We start from the raw sequence: 22756 nt of genomic DNA, 5'->3' as shown, positions 1-22756 counted from the left end.
GCAAGGCTGCAATTTATTTAATTTATTAATACTAGATTCCTGTTTCCCAGTCCATTTCTAATTCCTCAGGGGTGTGTGTGTGTGTGTGTGTGAGGGTATGCTAGATACACCACCTTACACATCCCCTATGGATTTGGCCCTATAGCTAGAGCTGTGCATACCGTGGGCCAAACATGAGCCAGACTTGCCACAAACCTGAGCTGAGTTTTTAAGTGAGGTTACGTTAACTTTTGAGTGACGTTCGACTGACTTCCTAATTAACTTTGGCTGAGGTTTGGATATCTGAAAGGATTTCCACTTATAATTTCTTCTAGAAACAATGTGAAGTCTAGTGGCTTCATATAGTTTCAACTAGAGATGGCTTGAACAGAAAACCCAGATGTATTGCACCCCTGTGTTTCAGGAAAGTTTGGGTCTGGACCTGATTTTGGCAGCTGGACATATCTTAAAATGGGCTGAAGTAAAATCCTAGATTCAAATACTCCTGGATTCTGAAAATGACGCATACCTAATTAAAACCTGAAAACAGGCAAAATTCAGTGGTTTAGGCTCAGTTAAGCTTTGTTTGAACCTAAAAGTCAACACAAAACAAATCTACATAAAGTTAACACACAGCCCCTGCAAACCCAAACCACCAAGTTGCACTCGGCTCTAGTAGTAATTCCCCTGTCTATAACTCGCCTTTCAATTGCATAAATGAGAGTTGTCAAAAGATGAGCAAGTTTTGCTACCTCCGGCGGGGGGGGGGGGGAAATAAATGCTGTAGCTTTGAAACATCACTTTCTTTTCTCGTTTAACCACAGTCAGAATAAGATTTCTGTGTGAATGGAAACCAGACTGTAGACATCTGTCAGGAGATGAAATGGTCTCTGTCCCAGCCTAGCCGTAGTTAGCTCTTGCTTAACTATAAAATAAGGGATTTTGGTTGAAACCTTAAAGAGAGATTTCCATGCTGACCTCCATTTTTGAACTCTGTTCCAAAATGTCTTGTAATATTATAAATTACATTCCATCCCTTTTCAAAACTTCTTGAATCAGTCCCTCCAGCAAATCATCCAAGAATTCTCATACTTTTTATTTTAATTTTAAGGGTCTGATCTTCAGAGGTATTGAACACCTGCAGCTCCCAATGACTTCAATGGGAGCTGCATGTGCTCAGCATTTGTGAAAATCAAAGCCTTATTCCCTATGAAGTGATGTAGTATTCTTCATCTCTGCATTAACCACACTCAGAAGGTATTAATTTTAGCAGAATGTTCCTCAGTGCTTATGACTTCAGAGTTCATATATCCATATAATTGATCAGTTTACCTACTAGCTGATCCATTTCCTTTTTCTAATTCCCAAAATATTTTCATAGGCTGAAATGCCGTAATTAATTATTGGTAGGAGTGGGAGGAAAGGAGAGGCCCAAAGAGCCTTTTAGCTGATTAATTCAGCTTCCAGATATAGTTCTAACACTTTTGAACCTTTTATTAACAAAGACCATAGACATGTTCAATATTAAAATTAGATTGCAGGTAATCTGCAATCTTGTGTGTGTACAAATTAGTTTGTCTTGACATTGCTGAAAGGTACATTATAGGCTCAAGGAGGAAACTGCACTTAAAGTACAGGGAAAGGGCAGACCTTGGAGTTTTAAGGGTCTCTGAAATACAGCTTTAAGTCTGAATTACATAAGACGTATTTAAAGTGGAGCTTATGGTGCACAGGGGTGGATTTCACTGAGTATTTGTGCTAGCAAGATTCAGTAATATGATTTCTTGGGGAAAACAAACACTACATGGGTCTAAACCATAGGAGCACCCACGGGGAGGGGGGAATGAGCAGGTGCTCTGCACCCACCAGCAGCCAAGCTCCCCCTCTTTGCTGCTGCCTCCTCCCCCCCCGAGCGTGCCGCGTCTTCCCCCCCCCCAAGCTAACAGCTGTTTGGCAGCGCTTAGGACTTTCCAGGAAGGAGGAGGAGGAGCAGGAGCAGGGACGCTGCGCACTCAGGGGAGGAGGCGGAGAAGAGGCAGGGCAGGTGCGGGGGCTTTGGTGAAGGGGATGGAATGGGGGGGGAAGGTGCAAGGCTGGGTGGGAAAAGGTGGGGTGGGGCTGGAACTTTGGGGAAGGGGTGGAATAGGGATGGGGGCAAGGGTGGTGCAGGGCAGGGCTGGGGCTGGGGGGGGTTGAGCATCCCTTGGGCAGGCGGGAAGTCAGCGCCTATGGTCTAAACATTTAATGAGCTGGGCTCTTATTTAGAGCCATCAAAGTCTTAAGACTTAAGTCCTCATAAAAAGGCATAAGTAGGATTTAAATAGTGCACAGGCTTTATTCAGGCCCTATGCACAGGGGTGCTTTTCACCCTAAAAATCATTGAAAACCACTGGTCTAGACCAAACTTTTTTTTTGTGGACCACTTGAAAATTGTTGAGGGTCTCGGCAGACCACTTAATGATCTTTCCAAATGTTGTTTGAACCATTAGGTAACTATTGTAAAGCACTTTGGATAAAAGTGCTATATAAAAAAACTTATTAAAATAGGATATTATTTGTAGAACAAAAAAAGTAATTGGCAGTAGTCTTACCTTTCTAATGCAATGGAAGTCTCTGTCTCTCTCTTCAGCTGCGGCCTCCCCCCACTACAGCAGCCCCCGAGCTGGGGCTGGGAAGGAGGGCCATCTGTCTCTGCCAGAAAGTCACCTCTTTCTCTGGTTGCCGCAGCCCTGCATGTTCCAAATTCTCCCCATTCCCTTGTCTCACCCACTGCCCCTTCCATCTACCTCCTAGTCCCGTCCCCCCCCACCCCCCAAGGCCACCACCTCACCTTACGTGTGCATCTTCTCCAAGGTCCAGGCACCTAATTAGTGGAGCCACATCTGCACAGCTCCACTAATTAGTTGGGTGGCCCTTCATTCTCTCATGTGCGGCCGCCCAGGTGCGCACTTTAGAGGGAACTATCCACGGACCACCTGAATGCATAGCCACTGACTCTGTGGGTGCTCTGAGGCTGGAGCACCCACAGGGAAAAATTAGTGGGTGCTCTGCACCTACCGGCAGCCCAGCTGCCCTGCCTCCTCCCCTGAGTGCGCGTCCCCACTCCTCTGCTTACCTCCCAGCACTTCCCACCTTGCTGCCACCAAACAGCTGTTTGGCAGCATGCTGGGAGGGAGGCGGAGAAGTGGGAACACGGTGCGCCCAGGGGAGGAGGTGGGGCCGGAACGGGGATTTGGGGAAGGAGTTGGAATAAGGAAAGGGAGGGGGCGGAGTTGGGGTGGGGACTTTGGGGAAGGGGTTGGAATGAGGGTGGGGCAGGGGCACAAGGGAGCGGGGCAGGGGTGGAGTCAGGGTGGGACCGGGGGCAGAGTGGGGTTGAGCACCCACCGGCGGGAGCAGAAGTCGGCGCCTATACTTGAATGGAGCTCGCGGACCACTGAAGGTCCACGGCCACAGTTTGAGAACCTCCAGTCTAGACTCTTTTTGGTGGGGTTTTTTGGTGGTGGTGGTTGTGGTTGGTGTAAACCTTTGCAGCTTCACTGAAGTCAGAATCAGATTAGATGTATCCAAATATTTTGTAAAGGAAGAGATGTCAGAAACTTCAAAGTCCTTCACTTTCTCCTGTGTTTGATCATTCTGATTTTCAGAACCCTGAATCCATCCACCTATGGCAGGTTTCAGAGTAGCAGCAGTGTTAGTCTGTATCCGCAAAAAGAAAACGAGGACTCGTGGCACCTTAAAGACTAACAAATTTTTTTGAGCATAAGCTTGTTGTAGCTCACAAAAACTTATGCTCAAATAAATTTGTTAGTCTCCAAGGTGCCACAAGTACTCCTTTTCCATCCACCCAAGTTATTCATCTGTGGAAAAACAGGGTCCAGTTCTCTCTCACTGACACTTGTGCTACTCCATAAAATTGTCTGGGTGGAATTGAGATCAGAATTTGGCCCTTAGTCTCTAACTTGCCCTCATCAGAGGTCCCAGAGGCTTTTAATATTCCACTGCAAGCTAGAAGCTTGTGCTGTATTTCTCTAAGAGCATTCTTGATCTGAGGTCTCACTTGGAAAACTCTCCTAGACATAGCAACAGCTGAGAAGATGGCAGTTGAATGCCTGTCATTAGTGCCAGAGGACATGGGTGGGGGGGGGGAGTCTTTCTCCCTTTTTAAATTTAATTTTTTTCAGCATTTTAACTTCAAATGTCCATCTAGCGATCTCTTACACAAAGTCACTTGCCACACATAGATCTTTAAGGTAGAATTAGTGGCACTTTTCAACAGAAAATCTGCTTCAGCCCAGAGAGCAATCCCACTACAAAATAAAATTAACTTTAAAAAGGAATAAGATTTGTCAATTGCTAATTTAATAGCCGTGAACCACATGTTTTAAACAAATTTCTTTTTTGTTAGAAGGAGGAGTCATTTTTAGTAACAAATACCAGACTGTTTTTCCTTCTACTTTTTTCATTGTTAGATCAAAAGTGGGCTTTTTCTGAATTCTGTGTTGAATCTTTCAAGGATATTTGAATCTGCCACTAATAAAAAGTATCTCTAAAAATGCTAGGGTGGAGGATCCAATTAAAGGTAGAGGAAAAGGGGGGGGAGGAATTGGCGGGGGGAAGAAGAAACATCTTTATAGATGTTTAACTCTGTTCTTTAGATTTTTACTGGGCTCCCAAAAACTCCAGTAACAAACAAGCTTTCTCTAGTATTAAGTTTTCAAAACATTAAGACTGGCCAACCTCTAATATTAAGTCCTAGCAGTTAGCAGTGTTTACATTCAACAATATCACTTTGAATAACTCATGCTAAAACTTAAAATTTCCCTCCACCCCCAATGATCTTTCCAAATAGATTGATACTGTGAGAAAAAAAATTGAGATGGACCCCTTCATTATAAGGAATTTATGAAGAAAATTAATTCCATACAGCATGTTTGCACAAGACATTTTTGTTAACTCTTAATAAAAAAATGCCATTCAGCTGCTACTTTCATTGTTTTTATCCTGGGACCAATACAACATTGTCATTATTGGATCTAAAGTGCTGTAAAAACAAATCTAATTTGTAAAGTTTATTTTGATAAGAAATAAATATAAAGGTAGTGCATAGTTTGTATAGTGTTGTTATCATAGTACTCCTGGGTATAATTTATATAAAAAGAAAATAAAAAAGCCTACATAACTTTCTAGTTGATTTCCTTTAACAAGGCTAATTGAAAACAGTTTGTTATTTAAAATTAATTTATTTTAAATATACTTTTTAAAACAAAGTTCTTATTGATCTCCATTTTAAATATAATATCTCAGTGTGGGATACAAGTAAAAGGTCAAATCTTGTAGGAGTATTTTTTTCTATATGACTCAGTTCTGATCATAGATAAGCTATCTGTGAAACCAGATTAGTTAACCTTTTCAGAACCAAAAGCTTGTTTCAATAGGCAGCAACTGTTTCTTTCACAAATACATACCTTCAAAGCTAGCATCTTTTGTTCTGAAACATGAAAAAGAGACCAATAATTTCCTTTTTCTTTATTTGATAAAGTGAGCTGGCTAATGATTTTTGAACATATTGGACTTGCTAAGACTGTATAAAATACACTAAGTAATTTTTGTGTGAAAAATCATAGTATTTTAGAAAAAATATACCATTGATTACTGTCTAATATTAGAGTATTTTCCACCCTGTACCGTAACATAATCCTTATATATGATTCAGTTTACTGGAACATTAAAGTATACTCCATACATATTATATCTAGGGAAACCAGCCTCTTTCCATATCACTTTACATGTTGTTCAATTTCTGTCAAGCTAATTGGTTTGTTACATATTTCAGAATCCACTTCAGCTCTGTTTCCTTCCTATATGTATAGTGGTAGTGCACTAAAACAGCACTTTGTGTTGACATCAATAAGGCCAAGATCCACATAGATACTTGGGCATCGAAGTCCCAGTTTTAGGCACCCTGTGATCCATAAAACCCCTACTTTGCTGTTCAACCATGTAGGTACCTAAACTCACTCGATGCCTAAGTTTTTTTTTTTGTTTTTTTTTTTTTCAGGGTAAAAATTCACTAGGTGACAAAATTTCTGTCTAATGATCTCCAAACACCTATCTCCTACCTAAAACTCAGTGTGATCCATGAACTGGGGAAAGATAGGTGTTTCTATGCCAAACTCACTTGTGTGGCCTAATCCAATAGATGTGCATGGAGGCCACCTACTGACTCCATACAAAATCTGGCCAGAGGAGGGGACGATGCCACCCACCTTAACTTTTAGCCCTGTGCTTAGAGCACTCACCTGGGATATAGGAGACCCAAGTTCAATTCCTTTCTCTGCCTGATAGGAAGACAGGGTTTGAATAGGGGTCTCCCATACCTCTTGGGGTATGTCTATACTATCCACCGGATCGGTGGGCAGCGATCGATCCAGCAGGAGTTGATTTATCGTGTCTAGACTAGACACGATAAATTGACCCCTGAGTGCTCTCCCATCGACTCCTGTACTCCAGCGCCATGAGAAGCGCAGGCAGAGTTGACGGGGGAGCAGCAGCAGTCGACTCACTGTAGTGAAGACATCGCAGTGAGTAGGTCTACGTATGTCAACTTCAGCTACGTTATTCATGTAGCTGAAGTTGCGTAATTCAGATCGATTCCCCCCCCATAGTGTAGACCAAGCTTCAGAGTGTTCTAACCACTGAGCTGTGAGATATTCTGACATGAGGAATCCTGCAATTTCTCCTACTGAAACTGTTCCACTTTGGATAAATAATAAGCAAGTGATTGGAGCAGGGGGACTGGACCCTGGGCCTCCTACATGAGTGCTCTAACCATCAGGTTACAGAGTAATTCTCACTCTCTTGTTCTGTCTCTGGCTCAATGACTATTGAAGGCTTAGGTTACACTGCAGAGTTAGGTCAACATAAAGCAGTTTACATTGCCCTAACTCTGTAAGCATCTACGCTACACTAAAATGTAGCTCCCATCAACATAACTTGCTCATTACACCAACTTAGTAACTCCATCTCCGTGAGAGGCATAGCACTTAAGTCAATATAGTTAGGTTGACAGTGTCAGTGTAGACATTGCACTGCTTACATTGACTGTTTGCTGCCTTTCAGAAACCATCCCACAATGCCCCACACCACCAGTTAAATTGGTGCAACTGCTCCTGTTGAGGATGCATATTGCTGACACAAGGAACATGGGGTGGATGTGTAAAACTGATTCAATTACTATGGTGGCTGTACATTGACATAACTTAGGTCTACTTAATTTTGTAGTGTAGATTTGCCCTAAGTATTTATCCAAAGTGGAACAGCTTCAAGAGGAGTGATTGTGAAAGACCCACACCAGAATATCCCAGAGCTCCATGGTTAGGACACTCTCCTGAGAGGTGTAGGAGACCATTGTTCAAAATCTCTTCTCCCTCTCAGGCAGAGCGGGGAATTGAACTTGGGTGAGTGATCTAACCACTAGGCTAGAAGTTTAAAGATTGGCACCTCCTCCTCTTTCATCTGTTTTGTATGGAGTGAGGTAGATGCCTCACTTATTTTCCCAAGAAATGACTTAGTTTACCTAAGCTGCCTGCCTCCAAGAGCGGGGTTGTGGAATGCTAGTAGACACAGGCATCTCCCTGCAGCCTACACTTGGGTGCCTGCCTCAGTGAGAGGGACTGGGCTTATGGCACAGCTCTCTCCTCAGCCTTTCCCACTGTCAAGTTAGATGGCTCCCTGCCTAACATGCTGGCTTTTATAGATCACATTCTTAGATGCTTCTCTCTCCCCATTCATTGTATAGGGAGCCTAGGCACTTAACTCAGGTTTTGTGGATCACAGTGATTTTCTAGGCCCCTAGAGTGCCATTTTGGATCTGGGCCTATGAGTCTTTTTGCATGGGTAATCTACCAAATGTTGCCCAATGGATAGTTAAAAATCTTTACATTATTCCCTGCATGAATGATTTTTGATACATCACTTTCTAGGAGTATGGAATAATAACAAACAAGGAATGATTTTGTCACTCTCTTGTGAAATTAAGTTTCATTTGCATTGATAGGATAATGTGATTCTCTGGGTGGATCATGGGGCAATACTCCACATATTTGGGCAGTGAAGATATCCTTTGATTCGATGAATAAAAGATGATTACTCCGTGAGTCATGCTAGGTCACCCTTAATTATTAAAATGAAAGAGCAAATTCATAGTTTACACATAGACTAGTCAGACCATACAGTATTTTCAGTTTGGTTCCGTTGTTTAAATATAGATTGTTTAATCAGACTTCCTGGTAGTGGTTGTAAGTGGAGTGTGACTGAGAATTTGGTAGGTGAGTTAATTTCATTTTGACTCATATATCTCCAAAGCCACCCACTTTTCTCTCCTCTGACTCAAGGTCGTAAAAGCTTTTGCAGATTTTGAAAAAAAGGGACCAAAAATAAAGAGGTTTGCCACTACTCCTCCATTTTCTCTTCTGTGTTACTTGTGTCTCCCCTACTTTTCCCTTCCAGATTTTTCATTGTCCCCTTTGCCTCTTCTCTTCTTGATTTTTTTTCTCTCCCTTCACCTCATTCATTCCTCATGCCTTGAGACTTTAAAGGACAATAAGGGTACCAGAAGGTTGGGAGGCAGTATGGCACTGGCAGTTTGGCAGCAGTTGTCCCCATCAGGTGAAATTCTGGCCCCACTGAAGACAACAGCAAAACTCCCATTGATATCAAGGGGCCAGAGTTTCACCCAAGATATGGATATGTGATCAAGTGCTCCAGGGTGAGTGTACGCACAGTCACAACACTATGTTCCCCACAACAATGGAAGCAAGGAAAGCTTTATTTTTTAATTGGTGGATTTGATTGCAACTTCATCAAAGCTGATCCTGTAGCTAAAAATTAATGAATGCTTAACATTAAAAATACAAGAGTTATAAATGACTGAAAAACCTTGCCCTTCTATGGCATCACTGTATAGTCTTCCTGTCTAGTGTGACAGGGTCAGGCCAGATGGCTACAAGAGTGTGGTCGAAGGTGGATACATTAGTTCCAGGTTAAGCAGGTCCCTTTTCCCTGGGTAAAATAACAGGGACTATTCCAGAACACTCAGGAACTTTCTAGAACTAATTAAGGCAGGCAGGCTAATTAGGACACCTGTAGTCAATTGGTAAGCTGCTGGAATTAATTAAGGCTAATCAGGACACCTGGTTTAAAAAGGCTGTCACTCCAGTTAGAGAGTGTGAGTAAGAGTAAAGTTTAAAAAAAAAAAAAAAAAAGAGAAGGAGCTTGGAATGAGAGGATGTGCTGCTGGAGGACTGAGGAGTACAAGTGTTAACAGACATCAGGAGGAAGGTCCTGTGGTGAGGACAAAGAAGGTGTTGGGAGGAGGCCAAGGGGAAATAGCCCAGGGAATTGTAGCTGTCCTGCAGCTGTTCCAGAAGGTACTCCAGACAGCTGCAGTCCACAGGGCCCTGGGCTGGAACCCGGGGCAGAGAATGGGCCCAGGTTCCCCCCAAACCTACCAACTCCTGACCCAACACAGAATTTTCCACCAGAAGTGAAGGTTTCTCAGCTAGTCCCTGACACACATGGTGGATCAGCAGAAACTGCGGGATTGTTCTTACTCTTTTTTTCCCCATGCTGGCCAGTGATGAGGTTATCTGAGTGAACAGCAGATTTGAGCCATGAAAGTGGCCAAACTGAGGGCTGCCGTGAATCTCTGAGCTGAGCAAAATCCGCCAATAAGCGCAGGACCAACTAAGGTAGAGGAGGAACTTTGTCACACTAGCTTGTAAAGGGGGGCTGAAGCAGGAATGGGACTGCTACTCAGGCTGTTATGGGGATAATTAGAATGAGGGAGATTTCAAGTGTCTCATTGAAACAGACAGCAAAAGCCTCTAAACTTTGTCTCGTTATCAAGGAAAAAACACAGCCTTGATGAAAACTGGTTTTAAAAATTGTGCATCCTGTAATTTCTGTGTTTCACTGTAATTTTTGTGCACTCTGCAATATTCTGTAGCTCCTGCACACCTGTCTAGGCATGACCCTTTGCATTTGGCAGAGCCAAAAAAGTAGCAGCCCTAAAGTGGCCATTTTGCAACTGGCTACATAGACTGCACCTCTCTTTCTCTATGCCTTTCTCCTCCCCCAGCTGGTGAGTATCTGTCTGTTTGCTCCAGTGCTCCCTTTTTTATTGCTGAGAAGATTAATAAAATCTTTTCTGATGAAAAATGATGCTGTCACAATGTAAACTGGTGCAGTGTTAAACTTTGTTTTGTAGAACACTTTCTCCAGACAAATAATAGCAGCTGCCAAAATGGAGAACTTCAAAGCCTAATTGGGATCTTTTAATGCTAAAATGATCATGCACTTTGTTTTTTCCTCCCATTTACTGCATCTCTGAAATAAATGTTGACAATTTCAGTTGTAGTTGGAATCTGCTATTGACTGTAATATTCATAACTTCATATAATTCACACAGCACTATATTAAAAAGATGCCAATTATAATACAATATATACTGCAAGGTAAGTTGAACTTGAGCAAATAAATGTTGTAGTGGCTAGCAAGGGGTGGGTCTATGAGGTAGAGTGTGCCTTAAACTCAGAGTTTAGAGTTTGCAGCATCTTGGAGGATCAGGCCTCTGAGCCTTCATTGGGAATTACAAACTCAAACTCCAGCTGCCATGTTTGAAGAGATGTGATCCAAATGTAACTTACTGAGTTTTATAATGTGGCCTTCAATTGCTGTTTCCCTGTATATGCAAGGACCAAGCTGATCAACAGCAAGTTTTTATTAGTGGTGGTTTCAAATTACAAGCAATTTCTATTAATCTGTCATGTAAAAGCAAATACTATGGTTATGTGTATTTTATTACACAATTTATGTACACTTTATATAATTGGGTGTAGTCCCCTGGTTCCAGCAAGTTGGTGTTGCAAAGTTTTGAACACCTCTTGTTTAGAGACCTAAGATTTTCAAGGAAATCAGCCTTCCTGAGTCGAGCAATAAAATCAGGATTTCTGCTTCTTTGGTCCTCTGTGCAGCACACATATGAATACAGATGATCATTATTAGTAATTATGGACTTCATCCTTTTTGCAATTACTGTGGTTGCAGTAGAACCTATAGTGAGATACTATCACCAAGCATGGTCCTGTCATATTTGTGGGTTTTGTGGTCTTTCCTAAATGTTGAATAAACACATTTGTCCCACCACAGCCGATTTTTCACTACAGTATATTCTCTTTAATGTAGCAGAAGCCATACAATTTGCTTATTGTCCTCCTACTGCATTTTTATGCATTGAGAACAAAAGTTCAAACTTTTCTTAGTTAATAGTGACAATATATACATTTTTAAAACAAAACTCATCTGGTTTTAGGATTAGTATCATACTTTGCAGAATTCTCTGGTATGCAAGTAAAGAAGATATGTTTGTTTGTCCTTTGGAATGCATATTTGAAAAATTAAAAGCTGGAATGCTGTCCAAGAGTGGCAATATATGCAAGGACTTGCTGTGCCTAGGGACTTGTATCCCTGATGCTGCAAACTGGAGAGCACCTCCTGTGAAGTGCTGAGGGGTTCTCAACTTCTCCTGAAGTGCATGGGCACTAGGCATCTTGCAAACGGCTTAAAACCCCACAGAGGTTGCATGGAAATTCTGCTGTGCTGGAAGGCCCATCATGTAGGGTCTGATTCAGTGCAAGTCTTAGTTTTCTTCTATGACCTTTGAAGTCAATGGGGATTGAGGACACATTGGGCCTGATCCATATCTCCTTGCACTCATTCAAGCCCTTACTGCCTCACCAGTAGCACTGTACATCTTGCAGGACTTGGCCCTTTATTTCCTCAAGTTGAAAAATAATATTTTGGCAGCGTGTTATTTTTTTAAAATGCCCATTGCATAGAAATAAAGGACCTTGAGAGGTCATCTAGTCCAGCTCTTGCACTGAGACAGGACCAAGTAAACCAGACCATCTCTGACAGATGCTTGTCCAACGTGTTCTGAAAACCTCCAGTGACAGAGGTTCCACTATAAGGCCTATTCTAGACCTTAATTATCTTTATAGTTAGTTTTTTTTTTTCCTAATATGTAACCTATATCTCCCTTGATGCATAGTAAGCCAAGTACTTCTTGTCCTATCTTCAGCGGACATGGAGAACAATATATCACTGTCCTCTTTATAACAGTCCTTTAACATATTTGAAGATTATCGGTCTTCTGTTTTCAAGACTAAACATGCCCAGTTTTTTTAACCTTTCCTCATAGGTCAGGTTTTCTAAAATTTTTATCATTTTTGTTGCTCTCCTCTATACTCTTTCCAGTTTGTCCACATGTTTTCTTAAAGTGTAGCACTTGGAACGGGACATGGTACTCCAGCTGAGGTCTCATCCATGCCAAGGAGAGCGGGATAATTACTCCCACCTAGCATTGCTAAATTTTCTCTGCCACAATCCTTTTAGAACACAGCCTGCTAGTGAACTGAGTCCCACATCCAATCTGGTATTGTGCTAGACAGAGAGCTCCTTCCCACCTTCAGTACATGCATTAGCTTATTAAAGCAACATTTGAAAAAATAAAACAGGAAATGATTTCAGTAGGGGATGTGGTGGTGGTGTCTGATAGAGAAAAGTAGAGTAGGTCTGAAGTGTAGTTATTTCTTTTAAATGAGCCTTAAGTTCCTATAGAAATTTCACACTAGAATCTCTGCATGGACTTTAATATGGTGGTAGGGTCCATGTTTTTTGTTGCAAACATACTTGCATTGATGCTCCTCACAACCTTTGTCCTAATGCTGCCATTTGTTATGTACAGAGTATTTAACTGAGAGCTCACTCCCACGGATAGGTTTGTAGTGTAAAATTACTAATTCATGGAGATTTTTAGTTACTCATTCCACAGACCCACTATTCCTTCTATTAGGCAGCTTAATGTCTGGTTGAGCTATTGCACTGAAGATCTTAAAAGGGCATAATCCTGCAAGTTGCTGAGATTCCTTCATTCACACTGTTTTCCCTTCAGGGGCAGATTTGAGGAAAGAATGCATTGCTGAGCGGCTTCAGGCTGTCTGTGAATCTGGTGGCCAGATGGGTGCTTCATGTCCTCCGGTGTCTTCTTTGGAGCTAATATCTTGGCCTTGGAAATACTCCAGACCACCTCTCTGCTTCTATCAACTCTATAGTTGATGGTGAGTATTTATTTATTGGTGAGGGTGGGATGCGAAAGACCTTTCTATTATATAGTATTTTTAGTGCTTAGGTCATTGGCTGGGTGCCTAGAAAGGTCTTGTATAAATTTAAATAAATACAGTGGAACCCAAAAAGAGGACATGTGCACAACACTTTGAGCCTTTCAAAGTCTGTGAGGCAATCCCTTCTCAATTGGGAAGAGCCATTGAAGCTGTCTAGATTAATTTATCATGTCTGGCTGTCTTTAATGGTCCAGGAGAGTAATTGTTTTGGCCACCATCACACCAGCCAGGAATACTGGGGAGACGGCAGGTCTTTCTGACTGATAGCTTTCATTATTTAAATAATAACACAGCCTCTTTTAGGACTACTCCTAGCTTTGTTCCTAGGTTTCATAGAAATCAGGAGATCTATCCATCTTCCTTTTGTTTTTAACCAATTTATTTCAAAGAAATGATCTGTGATTTTTATTGGCATTGTCCAGTCCCTTAAGTTACTCCTGAGGACATTCTGCGCCAAAAAATTAAAAATTCTGCACACAACATTTTAAAATTCAGCAAATTTTATTTGTCAAATAAATGTGGAGGCTCCAGCATGGCATTGGGGAGCACAGGCCACTGGCTGCACATATGTCAGAAATCACTATGCAGCTCCTCCCCAGGACATGGACTCAGCAGCGAGGCTGCACCCAGAAACACCTCAGGACCCGGTCCCTCTGCGTCAGGTGCACCAGGTGTGGGCAGGCAGGCTCAGCAAGGCAGGATCCAAATGTGGAGATACTTGGGGGGGGGGGAGGGGGTGATCCAGAGGTGGGTTGAGAGGCTTCTGTGTGGGTCAATCTGGGTGTGGGTGGCTCAGTGCAGGATCTAGGTGCGGGGTGGATCTGGATGCACAGGAGCTTGTTGGGTGGGTTTTAGGTGCAATGGTAATGGGATTCTGCAGGTGGTCCAAGTGAAGGTGGTTGGGGCTCAGCAGAGGGGAGGGCCTGGGTGTGGGGGGGGGATAGAACTTGGTGGGGGGGTTTGAGTGTGGGTAGTATAGGGATCCATGTGCAGCTGGTTGGGGCTTGGTAGGGTGGGGATCTGGGTGTGAGTGGCTTATCAGGGTGAGTCCAGGTGCAGGGTGAGTGGGGTTTGTCAGTGGGGGTTCTGGCTGCGAGGGGGGTGAGGCTTGACAGGAGGATCTGGGTATAGGGGGATCTGGGTGCATGGGTGTTGGGCAGATGGGGGAGAAGCTCACTGTACAGTGATCCCTTCCACTGCAGCTGAGGAGCGATGGGCACAGGAAGTGCGGGGGCGAAGGGGGGGAGGGTAGTCTGCAGAGCTTCCTACAGCTGGGGGAGAAATCTGGGGGTGGGTCTGACATGGCCCTGGATGCCGTGCAGGGGAAGAGGAAGTCCCCTCCTCCCCAGCCCAGCTGAGACTAGCAGCTGAGTTCAGCACAGGGTAGGAACCATCAGCCGGGTCTTCACTGTGGGCAGGCAGCGGGACTGGGGATTTACCTCTCTGCCGGCTGCCCTAGGCATCCAAAACATACTGCTGGGGAGAGTTACATGACCACTCTTGTGGCTTCCCTTTGCTTCCCCGTCAGTCATTTTTTTGTGTGGAAGCAAAGAAATCTGTGAGGCACATAAATTCTGCACATGCACAGTGGTGCAGAATTCCCCAGGAGTACTTAAGTATTAAGAATGAAAGACATTTAATTCCCTCTTTGTTAAACTGTAAATCTCCTTAACAAGTGTAAGTATCAAAGCCTCTCATTCTGTCTTGTCTAAATTGAGCCTCTCCTGTATCAGAGAGATTTGCCTACTAGCGGGTAGGTACCGCTTATCCATTGTGTCTTGTTGCACATGCTATGAATCAATCCATGGTATTTGGGATGTTACAGGATGATGAGTTCTGAGCTATCTTCAGTCAGCCAAAGAGCATTTCAGAAGTCACAAAATAATTGTATAAAGTTTGTTTAAAACATTTTTCTGCCTCTGGCTGCCCACCACAGCTTGTTTAGTGAGAACATTCAGCACGGAAATCTGTGCTAACTCAATTTGGCTTTGCAGTTTACTTTTAAAGCGTTTACATGACATATGGCAACTTTGTTGCTGAGAGAGAATCTGCATCACTTGATGGAAACTGCTAGGCAGCCAGTTGGCAATTTGTACACCAATTCACCTAGTGATGTAGGGTGGATGTAAGCGCTCCTAGGATATTGTACGGGGTTGTGTATATTGAGTGCAGTCAATTGAGGTAATCCAATCTAGACCTTAATCAGTTTTTATTGTCCTTCCTGAGCAGAGGCTTTTGTGCTGCTAGACAAAGACTGTGGGAGGCTCAATCCAGACTGGGGGAGAATTAAGGAGGAAGGGAAATTTGTTCCTACTAAAGATGGGCTCAAGCCAGAAAATCTAAATCAGGATGAGAGCTGGCTGGGAATTTTTCAGTGAAATGACTTCTCCATCAGAAAATATGGATTCATCAAAACTGAAACTTTCTGTGGGACAGCATTGGTTGTGATGAACTTCTTGTTGGGAAGTACATGATGGACTTTCTGGAGGGGGGGAAGGAGAGAGACACACACACACACACACACACACACACACACACACACCCCCTCTCATTCAGAGTACGGACTTGAACCTGGGCTCTTGGCTATTCTGAGCTCTCTCTGGTTTTTCATGAAATTTTTTTGAACAGACTCAGATTTGTCCAGATGTGGAATGGGAAAATTTTAGAAATCTCAAAAATTTTAACAGGCTGTGAAAACTGTTTCCCACACAGCTCTAGGCAGGATTTTAAACAAGCTCTGAGGTGGTACGATGCAGGGTTTTGTTTTTTTTGACAGGTTTCAGAGTAGCAGCCGTGTTAGTCTGTATTAGCAAAAAGAAAAGGAGTACTTGTGGCACCTTAGAGACAAACAAATTTATTTGAGCATAAGCTTTTGTGAGCTACAGCTCACTTCATTGGATGCATTCAGTGGAAAATACAGTAGAGAGATTTATATACATAGAGAACATGAAACAATGGGTGTTATCATATATACTGTAAGGAGAGTGATCACTTAAGATGAGCTATTACCAGCGGGGGGTGGGGAACCTTTTGTAGTGATAATCCAGGTGGGCCATTTCCAGCAGTTGACAAGAACATCTGAGGAACGGGGGGGGGGGAAACGGGGGGAAAATAACATGGTCATTACACAAAGTAAAACTATTTCCCCCATCCACTCCCAGTCTCTATTCAAGCCTAAGTTAATTGTATCCAGTTTGCAAATTAATTCCAATTCAGCAGTCTCTCATTGGAGTCTGTTTTTGAAGTTTTTTTTGTTGAAGAATAGCCACGCTTAGGTCTGTAATCGAGTGACCAGAGAGATTGAAGTGTTCTCCGACTGGTTTTTGAATGTTATAATTCTTGACGTCTGTTTTGTGTTCATTTATTCTTTTACATAGAGACTGTCCAGTTTGACCAATGTACATGGCAGAGGGGCATTGCTCGCACATGATGGCATATATCACATTGGTAGATGTGCAGGTGAACGAGTCTGATAGTGTGGCTGATGTGATTAGGCCCTATGACGGTGTCCCCTGAATAGATATGTGGACACAGTTTGCAACGGGCTTTGTTGCAAGGATAGGTTCCTGGGTTAGTGGTTCTATTGTGTGGTGTGTGTGGTTGCTGGTGAGTATTTGCTTCAGGTTGGGGGGCTGTCTGTAAGCAAGGACTGGCCTGTCTCCCAAGATCTGCGAGAGTGATGTGTCGTCCTTCAGGATAGGTTGTAGATCCTTGATGATGCGTTGGAGAGGTTTTAGTTGTGGGCTGAAGGTGATGGCTATTGGCGTTCTGTTATTTTCTTTGTTGGGCCTGTCTTGTAGTAGGTGACTTCTGGGTACTCTTCTGGCTCTGTCAATCTGTTTCTTCACTTCAGCAGGTGGGTATTGTAGTTGTAAGAATGCTTGATAAAGATCTTGTAGGTGTTTGTCTCTGTCTGAGGGGTTGGAGCAAATGCGGTTGTATCGTAGAGCTTGGCTGTAGACAATGGATTGTGTGGTGGTTTTGTTTTTGCCAGTCATAGAGATGAGGCCATTTGCAAAACCTGGATCGCGATTCAGGTTTTGAATGCCTGCAAAGTTAGGGGTTGTCCAGTTCTGGGGATTTTGTTTAGCACCTTTTCTCATTTTATTTCTGAAAACTAGATTTCCATGTGCCAAATCCTGTCACCTTCTCTGCCCATTGGAACCACAGCAGTTGCCCGTCAGCCAGAGAACCACCACAGACATGGAGAAGGGGGCACGAGTTGTGTACTTTTACATTAGAATGGAAAACAATGTACTGTACTTTACAGTGCTTGCAAAGTATGCTGTTTCCAGTCATTTGGATAGCTTTTTTTTATTCAACCATTTTCTCAAACTTAGTAAACGGTATATTCCTCACTTAGAACTTTGTACATGCCATGTTACAGCTTTAAAAAAGATGCAATTTTTTTAGCTGTACCACTGTATCGAAGTACCAGTGTGAAATATGAAAAAGATTTTTTCCCCCTTCTGGAAACTTAAAAATGGCCAAACAGAATTTTACTAAACAAAAAACCACAACTCACTTTGACTATTTCAGCCTATGAACTTTTTCCTAGAAAGTTACAAGTACCTGGAGATGAAAGCACTTCCTTAATCTATTGTGGATGTTTATTGTATCTGTCTAACCTATCCTATTTGAAAGGTCTCTCTGGTGCTCAGATGGAAACTGATCCAAAGTCCTCTGAAATTAATAGATGTGATGTCCCAAGTCTCAAAACAGTGAGGTCCCAGGCACTCATTGCATCTTGGCCTTCACCCAATGTCTGCTGAAACCTGCTGGGCTGAGGAGCTAAGCTAGTAGGACTACAGCCTCAGCCAAGTCACCACTCACGGGATCCCTGACTGGAGGATTACCCTGCTCCACCAATTTGGTCCAACCATGCTATTTCTGCCCAAAGGTGACACAGGCAGTTGTCTGTGTTCCTGATCCTTGCCTTTTCTCCATTTCCTGCTCTTACACCTCACTTCCAGCCATCAGTTACCAGTCCTGGCTCTGATCCCTGGTTCCAACTTCTGACTCTGGCTTGACCCTTGGTTCTGACTGTTAGTATCTGACCCTGGCTCTGACCCTCTGCTTTGATTCCTGGCTCTGACTCTGGCTCAATCCCTGGCACCAGCAGTTGACTCTGGTGCTGACCCTTGACTTCATTCCCTGATTTGGATACCTGCTCCCTCACTAGACCTGACTCCTGCTCTGACCACTAGGCAAGACTGCCTACGTCCTGGTCCCTAACAATAAACCCCCTTTAACTTTAATGGATTTTGGATCAGGCCCTTATATAGAGCCCCCTGATTGTAGCATCTATAAGCTAATGTTCCTTGATATCTAGCTACTAGTGTTGTCACTAGAGCTGGTGCAGCAGTTTCTGAACCACACTGAGAATGGCTGTGTTTCTGAACCACAGTAAGAGCACAATAGCACTGTATTCTTATTGGTTGAGGCAGGTCCACTCCAGCACCTCCATATCAAGGATTGTTGATTTCCATAAAGTCCACTAAAAGGTGTTCTCAGGGCAAGTGTACACTAGAGTGCTACATTGGTGCAGCTGCGCTGCTGTAGTGCATCTGGTGAAGATGCCCTTTGCTGATGGGAGAGCACTCCCCATTGGCATAATTACTCCACCTCCTTGAGAGCCAGAAGCTATGTTGGTGTGGACAGCGCTTATGTCGATGTAACTTACGTTGCTCAAGGGGGTGTCTTTTTCACACCCCTGAGCGATGTAAGTTACATCAACTTAAGCTGTAGTGTAGACCAGCCCTCAGACAAATAGCATTTGATAAACCTGGAAGTTAATAGCTGCCCCTTTGAACTTCTGTAATATAATCTAAAGGTTTTCTTCCTTTCAATGGCATTACAAGAAAGTTTATGGAAGGATTAATAGTGTTATTTACAAATGCAGAAGGCATAAACATACAAGCAGCCTTAATGGAAATAACATCAATATATATAGAATACAATGGAGATCTAAGTCGGGGGTGGGGTGAGGAGAAGGCAGAGCTCCAAAACAGCAATTGACTGCCTGGTATTTTTTAACACAAATATTCCCACAAAATAGTTGGTCTCTATAGTCATTTTTCAAGAACTTGGCTGTGGTATCCTGTCAAGTTACCCCTACGTGAACTTACACATGTTCTTATATCTACACTCTTCACTTTAACAAGATTTGGTGAAAGTATATATGTCTCAAAACTCAACTGAAGAGAGCGTGTTTAAATAATAATGCAGTGTTTAAAGAATCCTTTGAAATTAGCCCTTGTCTGCTTGGTTCTGAACAAAATTAGGTACTTTTTTGACTACTATCCTGAACAGTACAGGACAATAACTCAGTCCAGTGGCAGGGACAGCTGTTGAGCTCACAGACACACACCCACAATGTCTGCAATGCACACAGCTGCTGCCTGGCTGCATTACAAAGGTGCCTCAGCAGAAGCATATGGGCTGTCTGAAATACAGTCTTTGAGCAGGCTATATTTTACAAGTTCGTTTTCTAATGTACTGCAAGCACAGGCATGCTTCTATGGCATCTAGAGCATTTTGCTGAATGATTTGGTAGTACACTACTGACCAGACAGCACATTTCCAGATTTAGATTATAAGAGGAAAACAGCAAGTGGTAAGTTCAACTACAGGTCAATGGATATGTTATACTAGAGTTCCTTCACTGAGCACTGGAGTAGTTTTATCCCTTGGGGACCAATACTGTAAACTGTACTCAACAGAGATGGCCTAAGGTGTTTGCTTTTATGACTACTAGTACCATTCACACTGGAAAAATGTTATCACATTGTAAACAGCACTTTTAATATCACAGGGTTTTTTTCTGTAGGCATTAGAAATCCAAACTAGAATTACAAATGTTAATTTGTTAATTATGTTATTTTCTCTATGTTAATTTTAATTTTGTTAAATGTTAACAATGTTAACTTTCTCCCTTTCTCTAAAAGAAATTAAGTTCTCTTTAGCCAGTATGCTATCAGGAGGTTGAGAGGAAGAAGGGTGGGACAAAGAGGTGGCAGAATATATTAAATCTGATGGCAAAGGGAATAGCACTTGATGAACTTTAACTGGCCACTAATATCAACAAATACAAATGTGGAGTGTAGCCAATTCAAAGCTGTAAACCAGTTCATGCCAGACAAAAAAATTCACTTAACCCTGGCAGTTGCAGTATGGATATGTATGAGAAGCTAATATTTTAACAGGATCAGCTTTCTTAAGAATGTTGTAGACATATACAAAAGACAAGCTATATTTAAACATAACGACTGTATTAATGTAATTTGATTATATACTTCAGAGTTGTTGTATCCCAGAATACAACAACCGGTTGTTCCCAGGATATTAAAGAAGCAAGGTGGGTGTAGTAATATTGGGCTGACTTCTGTTGGTCCAAGAGACAAACCATTTACACAGAGCTTTTCTTCAAGTCTGGTCTTAAATTAGAAGGAGTTGGAGAAGAGGAACTGAAAAAGAGCTCTGTGTAAGCTAGAAAGCTTTTCTCTTGCATTAAGACAAGATATTACCTCATCCATCTTGTCTCTCTAATGTGCTTCGGTAGCATATATGGAAAACAAGACAGCAATTTCCCCCCTCATTTATACCTATGCAGCCAAACTGAAGTCAGTGGGAGTTGTTCATGGAGACCTGAAGGAAGAATTGGGTCCTAATGATAAGGTTTAGTGGTTAAATTCTAGTTTCTCTCTCTCACTCACTCACTCACACTCTCTCTCTCTCTCTCTCTCTCTCAGTTATTATATGAGAGATGATAAAACCTCTTACTCTTTTGTTGTCATAGAAATAAAGTACTCATTCTCACAGTGGCTAGGTTAAAAATGTTTATGAAACTACGTGTAGGCCCAGCCATATGTCTGTTGACTAAGATCTAGCCCATGTAGGAGTTAATCACACACCCATTGTGGCAGTTCATGTTGTTTACAGATCTTCCACATTTTTTATCAAACAATATTTTTAATGTCAAAGTACAGTGAGCAGTGCTCCTGGGCTATGCTAAATGTGACTTTGTGAGAGGATGGTCTCAGAATTCCAAATGCAGAGATCCTGGTGACGCAAGACCAATTTTCCACTTGTCTAGGGTGGATTTGTTAAAATCTCACACAGGAATGAAAAATGCCAGCCTGGATGTTGAGCCGCCCCAAACATAAGTAACTTCAACCTGCAGTGTTTAAAACACTTAACATTATTTCATGAAGAGGTGTTTTGATGTGTACTGATTAGAGACACAATAAAACAAATTCAGATGAAAACTGCTATCTAGATGTTTTTCTGTGATCATGCTTCTTTTCTCCACAATGATTCAAATCCCATAGCCCTGCCTTAGTTCTTATTCAGATAGACCTCCTACAGATTTAGGATATTTTACTTTTGTCTGAGACAGATCTGACCAAAAATTTCATCATTTGGCCCACTATGTATAAACTGAACTTCGATGAATAAGACATTGTAGGGCTGAACTATTTTAATTTAACTTAGTTTCTGTATGACCTGAGCATATTCTGACTGGAAAGTACTACTATAGTACATAATATATAATAGGACAGATACAGCTAGTCAGAAGATAAATACATTGAAAATATTGGTAATGTCAGTGCATTATAAGCATAACAGAACCTTCCCCAGATTATCCCCTTTCACAAACACAGATCTCAGTCTCTCTCTCTCTCGCTTTGAGGATCTGGCTGTGATGGTATTTTGCAGATCTGTATTTATAAAACACATGGTCAGCGTTTAGCTAATAACTGGGATCATATCTTGGGCTTGAGCTGACTGTTTATAATTAATCCTCAAAATGCCTCTTGCTGGCCTCACTGCACACAATAGTCTCCCTGGTAATTTTCACTGATCATCTACCTAAAAGGGAATATCATTATCTGAAGCGTATTCATGTTTGTGCTGAAAGAAGAGGGTCCCAATGGATAATCTGAGAGAGTGTTTCATAATGGATCTAGCTGTACACAACCAAAATGTCTCATATCACATAAAAGCTCTAACAGAATGTAATGGGAATGGAGTCTATGCCAGCATAATATTAGGGGCAGTATAATGATTGTTTGTTTTTATATGCTTGACAGACTCAGTGGGCCAAGTACTATTGTGTTCAGTCTGAGTTCAGAACTGTTACTCTGGTCTTACAGCAGTGTAACTGAGTGCAGCCTTTGGTCTGATGTCTTCCAGGGAGGGTCATAAAGCCACAGAATGTTCATGAGTGCTACATTTTACACTGGGATCTCACATTTAGCTGACAGATGTGGAAAAAACCCCAACGCATGTAGCCAGACAACTCCCTACTGACCACACAGCTTCCAATACCGAAGAGTGCAAATTATTCTAGCTAATTATTTTAGCATTAATTTGTACTGAGAAACATACCCCAAGGTTTGCTCTTTGCTTCTGGCATTGTATTGTTTAGGGTGGATTTCACCTACTTTATATCTAACTACACCCCTTCCAGAGTTCTTTCAACACAAACACAGAAAACACATGCATGAAAAAATCTGTCCTTTTTTGGAAAG

The 22756-nt window shown here is 42.2% G+C and overlaps 1 long non-coding RNA gene across 2 annotated transcripts in view; it reads left to right on the top strand.

The window, feature by feature from the left end:
* LOC119846115 overlaps positions 1-22756 on the top strand; it is a 48474-nt gene that overhangs the window by 13316 nt on the left and 12402 nt on the right. For both annotated transcript variants that reach the window (XR_006277700.1, XR_005289765.2), the window contains exon 2: positions 12995-13160. This is a non-coding gene — a long non-coding RNA (uncharacterized LOC119846115). The remainder of the gene's footprint in view (positions 1-12994; positions 13161-22756) is intronic.

The sequence above is a fragment of the Dermochelys coriacea genome, chromosome 1 (assembly GCF_009764565.3).
Source record: "Dermochelys coriacea isolate rDerCor1 chromosome 1, rDerCor1.pri.v4, whole genome shotgun sequence".
Lineage (NCBI taxonomy): Eukaryota > Metazoa > Chordata > Testudines > Dermochelyidae > Dermochelys > Dermochelys coriacea.
This window is presented reverse-complemented; position numbering and strand designations above follow the sequence as displayed.